Below are 13144 nucleotides of genomic sequence, written 5' to 3'. Positions count from 1 at the left end.
GCATAAGAAATCCTAGGGCATCTACGTGCCCATATATACTTTAATAAAATATTTTGGGGGGAGCGTAATTGGGAGCATTAGAAATTAATATAGCACTTTGGGCATAATACTCGTTTTGAATGCATTAATTCTACCTAGCCAGTAAATAGACCTGTATTTGAGGGAATTTAGGTTTTCTTTGATAATATTAAGTAAGGGAATATAGTAAGCATGATACAATGCCTTTAATGATGTTGTTATTTGACTTCTGAGGTACCCCAGTTCCTCCTTATGCCACGCAAAGGTGAACATACAGTAGGCTGGATTGCCAGCTGCTCTTTTAGCGGCACTGTTAAATTCAGAATCTCTGATTTAGATGTATTTATTTTAAAATTTGATAATAACCCATATCTCCGTACTTCCGCCAACATATTTGGTATTGCCAGCCTAGGGTTAGAAATGTAAAAAAGAATGTCTCCTGCATACACGGCCACTGTATACTCCTTCTCCCCAATACTGACACCCTTGATGTCCACACTCTCCCAAATTGTCATCAGCAGAGGCTCCAGAGCAAGCAGGAACAGCATTGGCAAAAGGGGGCACCCTTGCCTGGTTCCATTATAACTCAAAGGATTTAGATAAGCTTCCATTAATCCAAATTTTCACTGTTCGGTGATGGTATGATGCCATGATCAACTGCATCAGGGATATTTTTTTTTAACCAAAAACATGTAGCAAAAAACATTTTGGCCTAAATTTTATTTTATTGAATATGTTTTAAACCAGAAAGTAGAAAATATTGTTTTTGTTATTTTTAAAAGGTTTTTTATATATTTATATATAAAAAAAATGCCAGTGGTGATCTGATCAAATACCACCCAAAAAAATCTCTATTTGTGTAAAAAAAATGATATAAATTTAATTTGTGTACAGTGTTGCATGACTGCTCATTTGCCACTTAAAGTAACACAGTTCTGAATAGCACAAAAATGGCCTGATCATGAAGGGGGTAAAACCTTCTGGAGGTCAAGTGGTTAACCAGTTACCACCTGGCCTATAGTCAAATGACGGCCAGGAGGGACTTTTGCTGTTCCAGGTAGATGTTGTTGAAATGCGCTTCTTGCATGGACACGGGGTCAGCAAAATATTATACATTGAGCTGGGTTATTTTCACCAAAGAAATGTGGCAAAATACATCTTTGCGTACATTTATGAAGAAAGATTTTTTGTTTTTGCAAAATTCTATAACAGAAAAAAACAATTTTTTAAAATGTTCATTTTTTTAAATGTTTTTTATTTGATTTAGCAAAAAGAAATAAGACAGCTGTGAATAAATATCACCAAAGCTCTATCTGTGTGAAAAAAAAATATAAAAATTTCATATGGGTACAGTGTTCAAGGACTATGCAATTGCCATTTAAAGTGCGACAGCACTGAAACTTGAAAATAAGCTTGGGGTGGAAAGGGGTGAAAATGCCCAGTATTGAAGTGGTTAAAGACTGATGTTAAGGGTTTTTGCTTCTTAGCTGTTGCTAAATTGTTGCCACTTCTGTTAAACATTCCCACAGCACATTCTCTTAGTGTCCATTCACACTGGTACGACTTGTCAGATGACTTGGTCAGCCTGACAAGTCACACACCGTTGCGTTCCATAGTGTAGTACAGGACCGTTTCTAATAGGAGCGACACAAGTCGCTCCGACTTAGAAAAAGGGTCCTGTACTACTTTGGGGCGACCTGGAGCGACTTGCATAGACATTCATTTTATGAAGTCCGTGCAAGTCACGCCGAAGTCGCGGTGCACGCGACTTCACAGGTCGCCCCCTAAGTCGGAGCGACGCAGTGTGAACTGAGCCTTAAGCCATATGATTCAATTTAGTAAGATTTGCTACAAAAATAGGTTTAGCATCCCCACAAGCCTTGATTAGTTCCTCATCAGCCTATTTCTTTCTTAATAAAATAAGTAGTGGATTTAAGTGAACCCCTTTATTGCCTCCCAAAATACATTATTGGTCTTTACAGGTTTCTAAGAACAATGGAAACTGACCTGGGATGTGGTCTTTAGTCCCTACCAAGGCTAGATGAAAGAAAAGCGAATAATGGTTAGTTACCTCTTGTCAGATATGCTATAGATTTTAACACAGTAAAGTTTTAGCATTTTTTCAGTAGGCAATTCCATATCTTTTTATAGTGATCTAAATATACAGCTGCTTGATTACTTTTACAGGTGGCAGAAGGGGATCACCTCCTTCCATCACTGCTGCCTTTCCCAGCATCTGCCTTTTCACTAGGAAGCCCAGGAATGATCTGACCAGCTGCAGCAGGTGCACTGAGAAAAATGGAAGGTATGGAAGTTTCTTCTCCCCTTTTGTGAGGTCAGAAACTGAAAGCGACAAGGATTTAGTCAAGCATCTGAGAAAATTGCTCTCAGTTTGGGGGGTGTGGCGACCGCGACCCGAGATGGCCGTGTTCTAAGAGCTCTCCGCCGGGCCTCGGGAAAATCCATTGCCATCTGCCTCATTGGAGCCTGAATCCCCCATCGCAACATAGCCCATCCACTGCTGGGCCCCCCGGGAGATACCAGGAGCGAAAATTGGTCAGCCCTTGCCATCCGCCTTCAAGGACTTTTTTAGGTGGTGTTTCCCAGACCAGCGGTGGCCGCGATCTGCACTCGATTGGCCTTTAGGCAGCATCCCGGGCTCCATCCACTCCTCTGACCCTACCTACTGCATCCGGAGCCCCCACAGGGAGCAGTGACTCTTCTGGATCCGATTCCATATTCCACCAGAAGTCCTGTAAAATCGCGACCGCGCATCTCCTCATCTGTGAGGCCTACACAAATTTCAGGCATGGAGGTGAGTGCCCCAGACTGTGTAACACCCGCTGACAGGCCCCAACAACAGGACCCGTTCCTTGCTTTCCCCACTCAGGGACAACCTGTGTCCGATACCACCCTTAAGGAGATGCTAATGTCTCTTAAAGCCTCCCTGTAGACTGACATCTTGGCATGTGTGCAACAGTGCAAATCTGGCATACAACAAGTGGGAGAGAGAGTTGATAAAGTAGAATGCCTCATGAATGCTTCCTCCATGAATACCCTAGCTACTACACAGACTGCTCACACTGAGGAAATTGCCTGGCTGAGAGATAAGGTCGCTGACTTAGAGGACAGGTCGAGAAGAAATAACATCAAAATCAGGGGTATTCCTAAAAGCGTTGTACCTTCCCAGCTTTTGCAGTATACACAGGAACTGTTCTCTGCACTTCTCTCTGACCTGTCGTCCTTGGAGCTGTCCATAGACAGGGTACATAGACTACCCAAACCCTCATTCATTGCTACGGCCCATGGGATGTGCTATATAGAAAGCACTTCTTTCAGTCTAAGGATAAGATCATGCTGGCATTCTGGCAAGCCACGCAGGTTCCAGAATGCTATGCTGCATTTCAACTACTCACCGACCTTTCCCACCACACTCTCCAACGGAAAAAAAATATCGCGACTATCACAAAGGCTCTGAGGAATCACAACGTCCTCCATAAATGGAGGCACCCTGCTATTCTGCTGATCAGACATAATGGTACCCCACATGCTGTAACCACTCTGGAGGAAGGCCTCTCGCTCCTGTATCAATGGGGCACCATCCCCAACCCCTCACCATCTCCCCATAAAACCCAGCTGCCACCACATTTACCTCAAGAATGGCACCTTGTCACCCGGAAGTGCTCTTCCAACAAATCGTTGCACCACCATGGCTCTACAGGCCATAAACCCACTCATCCAACTTGAGCCCGGGGCCCATGGAAGACCTGTACCTTATGGTCCCCCCAACGCTTGCTACGACAGAATATCTGTGTTCGCCTTGCTTGCGAGGCTACTTTTTTACTTTTTTTGTTGTTTACTCCTTTTGTTCTGTTTTTCCATTTTTTTTTTGAGTCTATATGTTTTAGCAGTCCAACCCTGAGTAATGTGCATTGCCGCTGTATCGCAGTTCTCTCCTGTACCTATGCTCATCCCAGATCACCACCCCTGCTGCACTTCATAATTGAACTTCGACCACTTTTCTCCTGCCGCCTGCCATGCTTCAGCAGACCTTTCCCTCACTGTCATGCCGCTTAAGATTATGTCACTGAACGTGCAGGGTCTCAACCACCCCGCCAAGAGGTTCTCACTTTGGAAGGAAGCCAAAACTGCCAATGCCAATGCAGATGTGGTTTGTGCCCAGGAGACCCACTTTATGAGAACGGCAACTCCAAAGATTTCTCACAAAGACTACCCTCATCTCTTTCTCGCGAATGCAACAGAAAAAAAGAAAGGAGTATTGATAGCCATCAGGAGCTTCTATATACTGTATATATATATATTTAATTTTTTTATATCATTTTTTTCTGTTTTAACATTTTTATTGAAGTTTAAGGAGGAATACAACCACACTATAATGTATATAATATGACCTATATAAGGCAAAACATAAGTGTATGAGTTGAGTGGCTGTATCTACACAGGTAAAGGGGATTACATCCAAAAAGACAAAGAAGAAAGAAAGCATTAGATTAGCTCAAAGGAGTCAAGGAGGCTAAGTGGAGACCAGAAAGTTAGTATGGAATATAGGGTAAAGTGCAATGACCAAAGTAAAAAGAAAGGTGTGTGTAAATGAGGCCACCAAGCATACCCTCATCTCCCAAAGGGAGAGGGCAATCCCTCTCTTCCTCACTACATATCAAAGATGTCTAAAGATGACCATACACTAGATTTTCAAATGCATGTTCGTACGAATATTAGTGCAAACATTCATATGTTTGAAAATGCTTCACAATTTAGTTTGCTTTTAACATTTGAATTTGGAATGAGATTTTCCTGAATAAAAACCATATACACGGCTAGAAATGTGTTCGTTCGAGAAAAAATCTCCATCCTGCTCCTTTGAATTTTTTTATCTCTGCAATTGCTGATTTGACCTCACTAACATTTAGAAATTGATTTATTGTTCTTAAAAGAAAAACATTGTATGGAATTTTACTGGTGTATGGCTAACTTAAGGCTATTGATATCCATATTTAGATGAAACTGCAATATCCAGGGCTCCCAAATTCAAATAAATGTCCTGTTTATCGTCCATAACGCTCTTCAGAAGTTCAGTGACCATAATGTTACCTACCCTTGGCTTGATACCCTCAAATGGTATAAACTGCCTATTAGCTAGGGTTAAGTTAGCTGAAACAATATGAGGCAACAATGTGTATGGACTATAAATTGATCTGTATTTAATAAATCAACAGAAACGTGTATTGTAGCGATGTGCTGGTCTGAACAAAAAAAAAAAAATATATATATACAGTATATATTAGATTAAGGGATTTCAGTCACAGCGGGAGTCGGGCCAGGGTGATCACCGCCGCTCTTCCCTGATCGTCGGGGAATCGAGTTTGGAGATCCGCCCGCTTGTGTAAACAAAGCGGGTGGATCTCCTAAGTGACAAACAGTGACAGATTGCAGGGTTCAGCATAGCTGAACATGCGATCTGTCCCTGTGTCACTCAGTCACCTCCCCCCACACACGTTAGTAAGCACCAGGCATACATTAACCCCTCCCTCTCCAATAAAATTAACCCCTTCCATGCCAGTGTCATTTTTACAGTAACAGTGCATATTTATAGCACTGATTACTGTAGAAATGTCTCTGGTACCCCCAAAAGTGTCAAAAATGTCAGTCAAGGGTCCGATCTGTCCGCCGCAATGTCGCAGTCCTGCAAAAAAATCGCAGATCTCCAACATTACTCGTTAAAAAAAAAAAAAACACCACAAATGACAGAAATCTTTCCCTTAGTTAGTAAACGCAATAACTTTTGCGCAAACCAATCAAAATATGCTTATTGTGGGATTTTTTTACCAAACATAGGTAGCAGAAAACAAATTGGCCAAAAATTAAAAAAAATGTGATTTTTACATTTTTTTGGGGGGGAATTTCGTATAAAAAAATGTGAAAAATATTGTTATTTTTTCAAAATTTACGCTCTTTTTTTTGTTTATAGCGCAAAAAGTAAAAATTGCACAGGTGGTCAAATACACCCAAAAGAAAGCTCTGTTTGTGGGAAAAAAAGGACGTGAATTTTCTTTGGGTACTGCGTCGCACGACCGCGCAATTGTCAGTTAAATTTGCACAGTGCCGAATCACAAAAAGTGGCCTGGATGTAAGACAGCAAAATCCTCCAGTGGTAAAGTGGTTAAGCTTTAAGAAGTGTTAAAAGGATAAGAACTTTGTGATGTGAATGTGTGTAAAAGATAACTGGAGGTAAATAGTTAGTCTGGTTGGAAAAAGACACAAGTCTATCCAGTTCAACCAATAAAAGGGAAAAAAAATATATACAATCCCATATACACAATCCTATACCTGCAGTTGATCAAGAGGAAGGTAAAACTCCCGAGCAAAGCATGATCAAATTTTCTCCAGCAGGGGAAAAAATTCCTTCCTTATCCCCTGAGAGGCAATTGGATATTCCCTGGATCACGTTTACCTATGAATGTTAGTATTCAGGTATATTGTGTAAATTTAGGAAAGGGTCCAGGCCTTTTTTAAAGAAATCTACTGAGTTAGGCAGAACCAGCTCTTGAAGGAGTCTATTCCACATTTTTACAGCTCTTATTGTGAAGAAAACTTTCTGCATTTGGAGATTAAATCTCTTTTTCTCTAGACCTAAAGAGTGCCTCTTTGTCCTCTGTGATGACCTTAACAAGAATAATTCAACCGCAAGTTCACTATTCAGACCATTTATGTATTTAAACATGTTGATCATAACCCCCCTAATCTCCTCTTCTTGAAAGCGAGAACAAATTCAGTTCCTCTAATCTTTCCCCATGCCTCTTATCAGTTTGATTGCTCTTCCCTGCACTTTCTTCAGTTACCCAATATCCTTTTTGTGAACTGGTGCCCAAAACTGAACTACATACAGTATTCCAGATGAGATCTTACTAATGATTTGTACAGGGGCAAAATGATATACCTCTCTTAAAATAAGAAAGGACTTTGCTCACTTTGAAAACTGCAGCTTGGCATTCCATGCTATTATTAACGTATGATCTACCAGAACACCCAGATCCATCTCAGTCATTTATTCCCCCAGTTGTACTCCCCCTAGTATGTATGATGCATGCATATTCTTAGCCCCCAAGTGCATAACTTTACATTTATCAACACTAAACCTCATGTGCCACATGGCTGCCCAATTAAACAGTGCATTGAGGTCAACTCGCAAGTTGGAGACAGTAGCAGAACTATGCAAAGGTCACAGTTGCGATCGGGCCCTGGTTTTCCTCCACTGTCGGTAGGTCCCAGTGGGGTTGCTTGCTGCAGGGCTGTGAGCTAAGAGAATCTCTCTCATACAGCCCAGAGAAGCCTGCACTGACATTTCCCCCTCCCTCCTCCTTCACATGGATGAGAGAGGAAATAATTGATATGCTCCTTCCCCTCCTGTCCCTCTCCTTCTGTGTGCACCATGGGAAGTGTGAAGCTAAGAGGCTCACTTTGATCTTTCAGCTCCTGTCTTTCACACTTCTCGCAGTGCACACAAGAGGAAAGGGGTGGGAGGAGAAGGAGCAGATCGGCACTTTCCTCTTCCATCCCTGGGAGGGAGGAGAAAGAGGGAAATGTCAGTGCTTTGGGCTGTATGAGTGGGATGCTCTCAGCTCAGAATCCTGCTGAGGAGGCATTGATAGGCAGCACTGATAGGCATGGATAGGCAGCATTAATGAGCACTGATAGGTGGCACTAATAGGCAGCACTGATAAGCGGCATTGATGGACAATGATAGGCAGCATTGATGAGCACTGATAGGTAGCACTGTTAGGTGGCACTGATGGGCAATGCTAGGTGGCATTGCTGAGCACTGATAGGTTGCATTAATGAGCACTGTTAGGTGGCACTTATAGCCAGCACTGCAAGTCGGCACTGATAGGTGGCATTGATGAGCACTGATAGATGGCACTGATAGGAAACACTGATGGACACTGATAGACAGCACCGATAGGCTGCACTAATGGGCACTGATAGGCAAAACCGATAGGTGGAACTGATGGGCACTGATAGGCAGTACTTATAGGCTGCATTGGTGGGCACTGATAGGTGGCATTGATTAGCACTGATAGGTGGCACTAATAGGCAGCAATGATGGGGCTGCACTGATAATCTGGGGAACAGATGATCAGTGCCCTGATTATCAGAGTAAATAACATACTGACAGTCTTGCAGTTTAATGGCTCTCCTTTCCTTACACAGACACAGAGTAGAAGGAAAGGACTGCCAATAACCATCAAGTCTGTTTACATGTGATCAGCTGATCACATGGTAAAGGACCGCTGTGATTGACCCTTATGGTGATCTGCGATCAGTTTTGTCCAGGGGACACATCAGTTACAGTAAGCACTGGATGTGTGACCAAGGGGGGACGCATGAGGCAGGGATCGGGGAGGATTCCATGGATGCCCTCTGAGAACTGGAAGCTTGGGGGCCCTTCCTGGTTTCTTGCACCAGGACCATGAAGATTCTAGTTATGCCTCTGATTGGAGACATCATGTAAGTACCTTATTCCATCTGCAAAGACTGCAATGGTACCTATAATTCCAGACACTATATCATTTATAAATACAGTATATTAAAAAGTAAGGGTCCCAACATTGAACGTTGGGATACACCACTAATAACCTTAGACCATTCAGAGTAAGAATCATTAACAATTACTCTCTGAATTCATCTGAAAGTCTTTTAGCCAGTTTTTAATCCATTTACAAACTGATCTTTCCAAGCCTGTAGAATTTACCTTACACATTAGCCATGTGTAGGGAACTGTGTCAAACGCTTTTGCAAAATCCAAGTATACCACGTCCACAACCACCCCTCTGTCTAAGGTTTTACTTACCACCTCATTAAAAGAAATCTGATTTGTTTGACAACTTCTGTCTTTCATGAGTTCCTGCTGTCTGTTGCTTAAAATATTTTTTTCCAGCAAGAACTCATCTATGTGGTGTTTTTTAAACTCTCCAGCATCTTCCCAACTATAGAAGGTAAACTAACAGGTCAGGTCTATAGTTACCTGTTAAAGATTTTGATCCCTTTTTAAATATTGGCACCACAATGGCCTTACGCTAATCCAGTGGTACTATTCCAGTCATTAAATAGTCCCTAAAAATAAGAAGCAATGGCTTTGAAACGACAAAGCTCAATCCTTTTAGGGGGTGTATGCCATGTGGTCCAGGTGCTTTTTTCACCTTTATTCTGTCTAAATATTTCTGTATCATATCAATTTTGAGCCATTGTGGATCATTTGGGCTGTAGCAATACCATCCCCATTATGGACTCCCATGCTCCTTTATATATACAGAGTTGAAGAAAGTATTTAATACATTTGCCTTCTCTTTATCCCCAGTCACCCACACTAGATTATTTTGTAAAGGGCCTACATGCTCAGGCATGACCTTTTTTACTATTAATATGTTTAAATACTTTTTGGAATTTGTCCTACTATCTTTTGCAATCTGTCGTTCGTTTCAAATTTTTGCAGCCTTGATTTCCTTTTCACATGTTCTGTTTTATTCTTTGTAAAATTTAAATATGATAGTGTTCCTTAGTTTTTATATTCTTTAAAAGCATTTCCTTATATTTATAGCTTTTTATACCAAACAAACCATCACCTAAAAGGTGAAAATTGCATCTTAGCCAGACACTGTGATAAATGGAATAGGACAGTATATCAAAAATGTTTACATTTTTATGGCCTCATTAAGACCATTAGGGAGCAGAGTGTTGAGCCTGTGAATCTAGAAGGCCTTTTTTTTTTAAAAGAATTTATTGAATTTATTATATTCTCTGGATTCCAGAACTTCTTCCATAGCGAAAGCTTTGAGAAGATTATAATCCTTATTGTAGTGTGTTGAAAAATGACTTTATGTACTGTGCTTCTTCAAGCCAAAATAAATGTATGATCCGCGTTTGTTCAGCCTCTGCCAGAAAGTCTGGATTGTCCTGCCCACATATTGCAACTGGCAGGGACATGACAATACATATGACATAATGCGAAGAACAGTTAAAAAAAATACTTAACAGGCCAGCTCATACCTGTGCTGCATGACTTTATGTTACAGGTATTTTTAATAATAGTTAGGCAACATAAACATTTGGGAACACCGCATTTTAAGCACCCAGTTATTGGACTATTTTGGTGGTTAGCAGATTATTTCTATCAGAATAGATTTTACTTGGTGCTGGCATGTTTTTTAGTTGAAGCCTACAAAATGTGACCTAAGGATTTACTGGAAGTTTCTTTTTGAGAAGATCTGAAGAGAACAGGTACCAGTGTTTGGATAGAATGTTCCTTATCTTTTTTGTACATGACCACTGTGGTCCTGATGATAAAACTAGGGCATGGATAAAATTGTAAGTCCTTTCTTTTGAAACTTTCTGAATACACATTTCTTGGGTCAGGTTACTTTTTGTGGCTCCTTCTTCTAAATCCTCTGGATAGTCCTCAGTAATAATATAACTGTTTGTTTAAGGTAATGAGCATCCTGTGTGCAGTTTCTCCTCAACCCTTTGAATTTCCTGCATGATATATTGTGTAACTATGGTTTACAGTGATAGCTCCTGAAGTTGAGCTAACTATTGCTGTCAACAAGAAGAAGGCACCTAAGTTGCCTGACAAAATCACGTCCAAATACTCAGTTGAGGAGTTGTGATCATGATTAGTAAAATATGGTTCTCTGGTATTTTGGTTAAGATAGTGGGTACAGGATGGAACTACAGATGGGTAGCCTTCCCAAATCATAAGATTATCAATACACCTCTTTTAAAATGTATTTTTTAAACAAATGGGTTGAATGAAGCCGTAATGGATTTTTCTTCAAAATCCTCTATATAAAGGTTGGTAAAGTTGGGTGCAATTTTATTCATAAGTATATGAGGAAGGCAGCATATGAAACACACCGGGATAATGGATAAGGAAGTCAGGTGAACATCCAGTATAGAAAGGGTTAACAGTTTATTGGTATTGATAACCGAAAAACAAAGTACATAAAAGGCACCCCAGGAGCGCCTAATTTGTGATTATTGCTTTGACTTCTGGACTGTATTTTTTCCTATGGCTGCCCTTTGTGCGAATCTCTTTACTGAGCCATCAGTTGGCTAACAGCAGAACAACCGCTGGGAAGCCTCCACCCTACAGGCACCCCAGGAGTGCCTGGTTTGTGATTATTGCAATTTTATTCATGGCTTTGCATGTTTACTGACACATTCAGTGCTTCTGCTGCCATTGTTAAACATCCAGATGTAAATCAATAATCAAAACACTTTTTGTGTACCATTCTGTTTATTGTCACTTCATGTTTTAAAAATGTATTATGCTTTCTTATATCTGAAACAATCACTGGATTCTTCCAGCATATAAAAGCCACTGAAACAAAAAAAAAAAAGTGTCAAGAAAGATTAAATATTTATGTATTATATTTCCCACCACACATCAAAGAGGCTCCCAAATGCACAGAAATGTCCTATGTTCTATGTTTATTGCCAGAAACCTTGTCAAATGTTCATTGACCATGATGTTGTCTACCCTGGGGATTACCTTCTCAAATGGTAAAAACTGCTGTTTCCAGGTCTTAGAGTTAATTCAACTGCAGGAAAAATGACTATCAAGAAAAAGCTCTTATGTTTCAATTGTGAGGGGGTTTTCAAGAAGAAAAAAAGTGTTGAATGTGGCGACAACAAACTGCCTGAATATTTAATTGAATCCCATATTCTCAAAATGTGTCTCCTAAGTGGGTTTAATTCCCTAGACCTGTACTGAGGGAGATGCCAGAGGAGCTCCATCACAGGCAGGATTAGGGAACCTCCCATGCATTTTTTAAAGGAATTGGAAATTTCTACTGTTCCACCTTAAGCATTTAAAAAAATGACTGTTCCTCGCTGAAAGATAATTTAAAAAAGTATTTTGCATTGGTACAGCTTGCCCGGGACAATGCCCACCCACATACAATTTTTGACATCCCCCTGCCTATTAGTCCCAAAAGTTGGCATTTTTAATTTGCCAAATTCAGCTCCCATTAAATTTAATGAGGTTCATGTTTAGCATCCGTACTTCTTTGAAGTTTTCCAAATCTTGCTCAAACCAAACCCAAGGCAGTTCAGTTAATCCCTAATAATTTATGAATAAACATAGCTAAAAGTTGAATTGCAAGTTTAAAGGGTATGGAGTATAAGGGTTACCTTGTTGGGTTCTATGCTTAGTCTAAAAGCTATAAAATATTAAAGTTGCACTGTGGAGTGGGAATATAGTGGCCAAAACCCCACCAGACTATAATGTGTGTCATATAATCCCAAGAGGTGGAGTCAAATGTGCATTGTAAATCTAAAGATAACAGAAAGTCAGGAATATGCATATATAGTATTTGGAAGGTAATATATGAGTTAAATGGATATGTCGCCACATTTTGTCGCTTGCTTGTATTCAGGGGATGAACCATACCTGGTCTTGATTAATGATGTTGGGTAAAATGTATATTTATTCTATTTGTCAAAATCTTTATTAAGATTTTAGGATCTAGGTTAGAAAAGATGATTGATAGTGACATCGGTGTTCATATACTAAAAGCAAATAGGCTGTTCACTTTACAGGGAAGTTTTCCCTAGAGCTTAGTGAATGTAGTGAAATTTCACTTTGCAAAGAATACCCATTGTGTGCAAGGGAAGTTAAAATAGCATTTTTGCTTGCACACGATTGGATGATAGACATTAGCAAAGTTTCCCGTTATTCAATAATGTCTTGGGATAACTCCCTTGAAAAGTACAACTTCTCTGCCAAGTGAAAAGTTTATTTAACTTTAGTAAATCAACCCCTATCTGTCACACTCATCTGTTCAATGCTTCAGCACCAGATCTTCTCCCCCATAAAAGGCCATTGGCATGCAGCCAATCAGCGACCACCAGCACTTCAGCCAATCTATGACCAGGCTCTGCCTGAAAGGTACATTGCAAGTGTTGCTCAGCATTCAAAAACATGTCCCTATGCTACTGTTTCCCAGACTCTCATTCCACTGCAAAAAAGACTTCAGACCTATTTCTATTACTCCAAATGAGCCCAACACCCTAGTGCTGCAAGAGACTCAGCTCTGCATATCTGTACTTT

The sequence above is a fragment of the Pelophylax lessonae genome (assembly GCF_965119305.1).
Source record: "Pelophylax lessonae genome assembly, chromosome: 5".
Classification (NCBI taxonomy): domain Eukaryota; kingdom Metazoa; phylum Chordata; class Amphibia; order Anura; family Ranidae; genus Pelophylax; species Pelophylax lessonae.
This window is presented reverse-complemented; position numbering follows the sequence as displayed.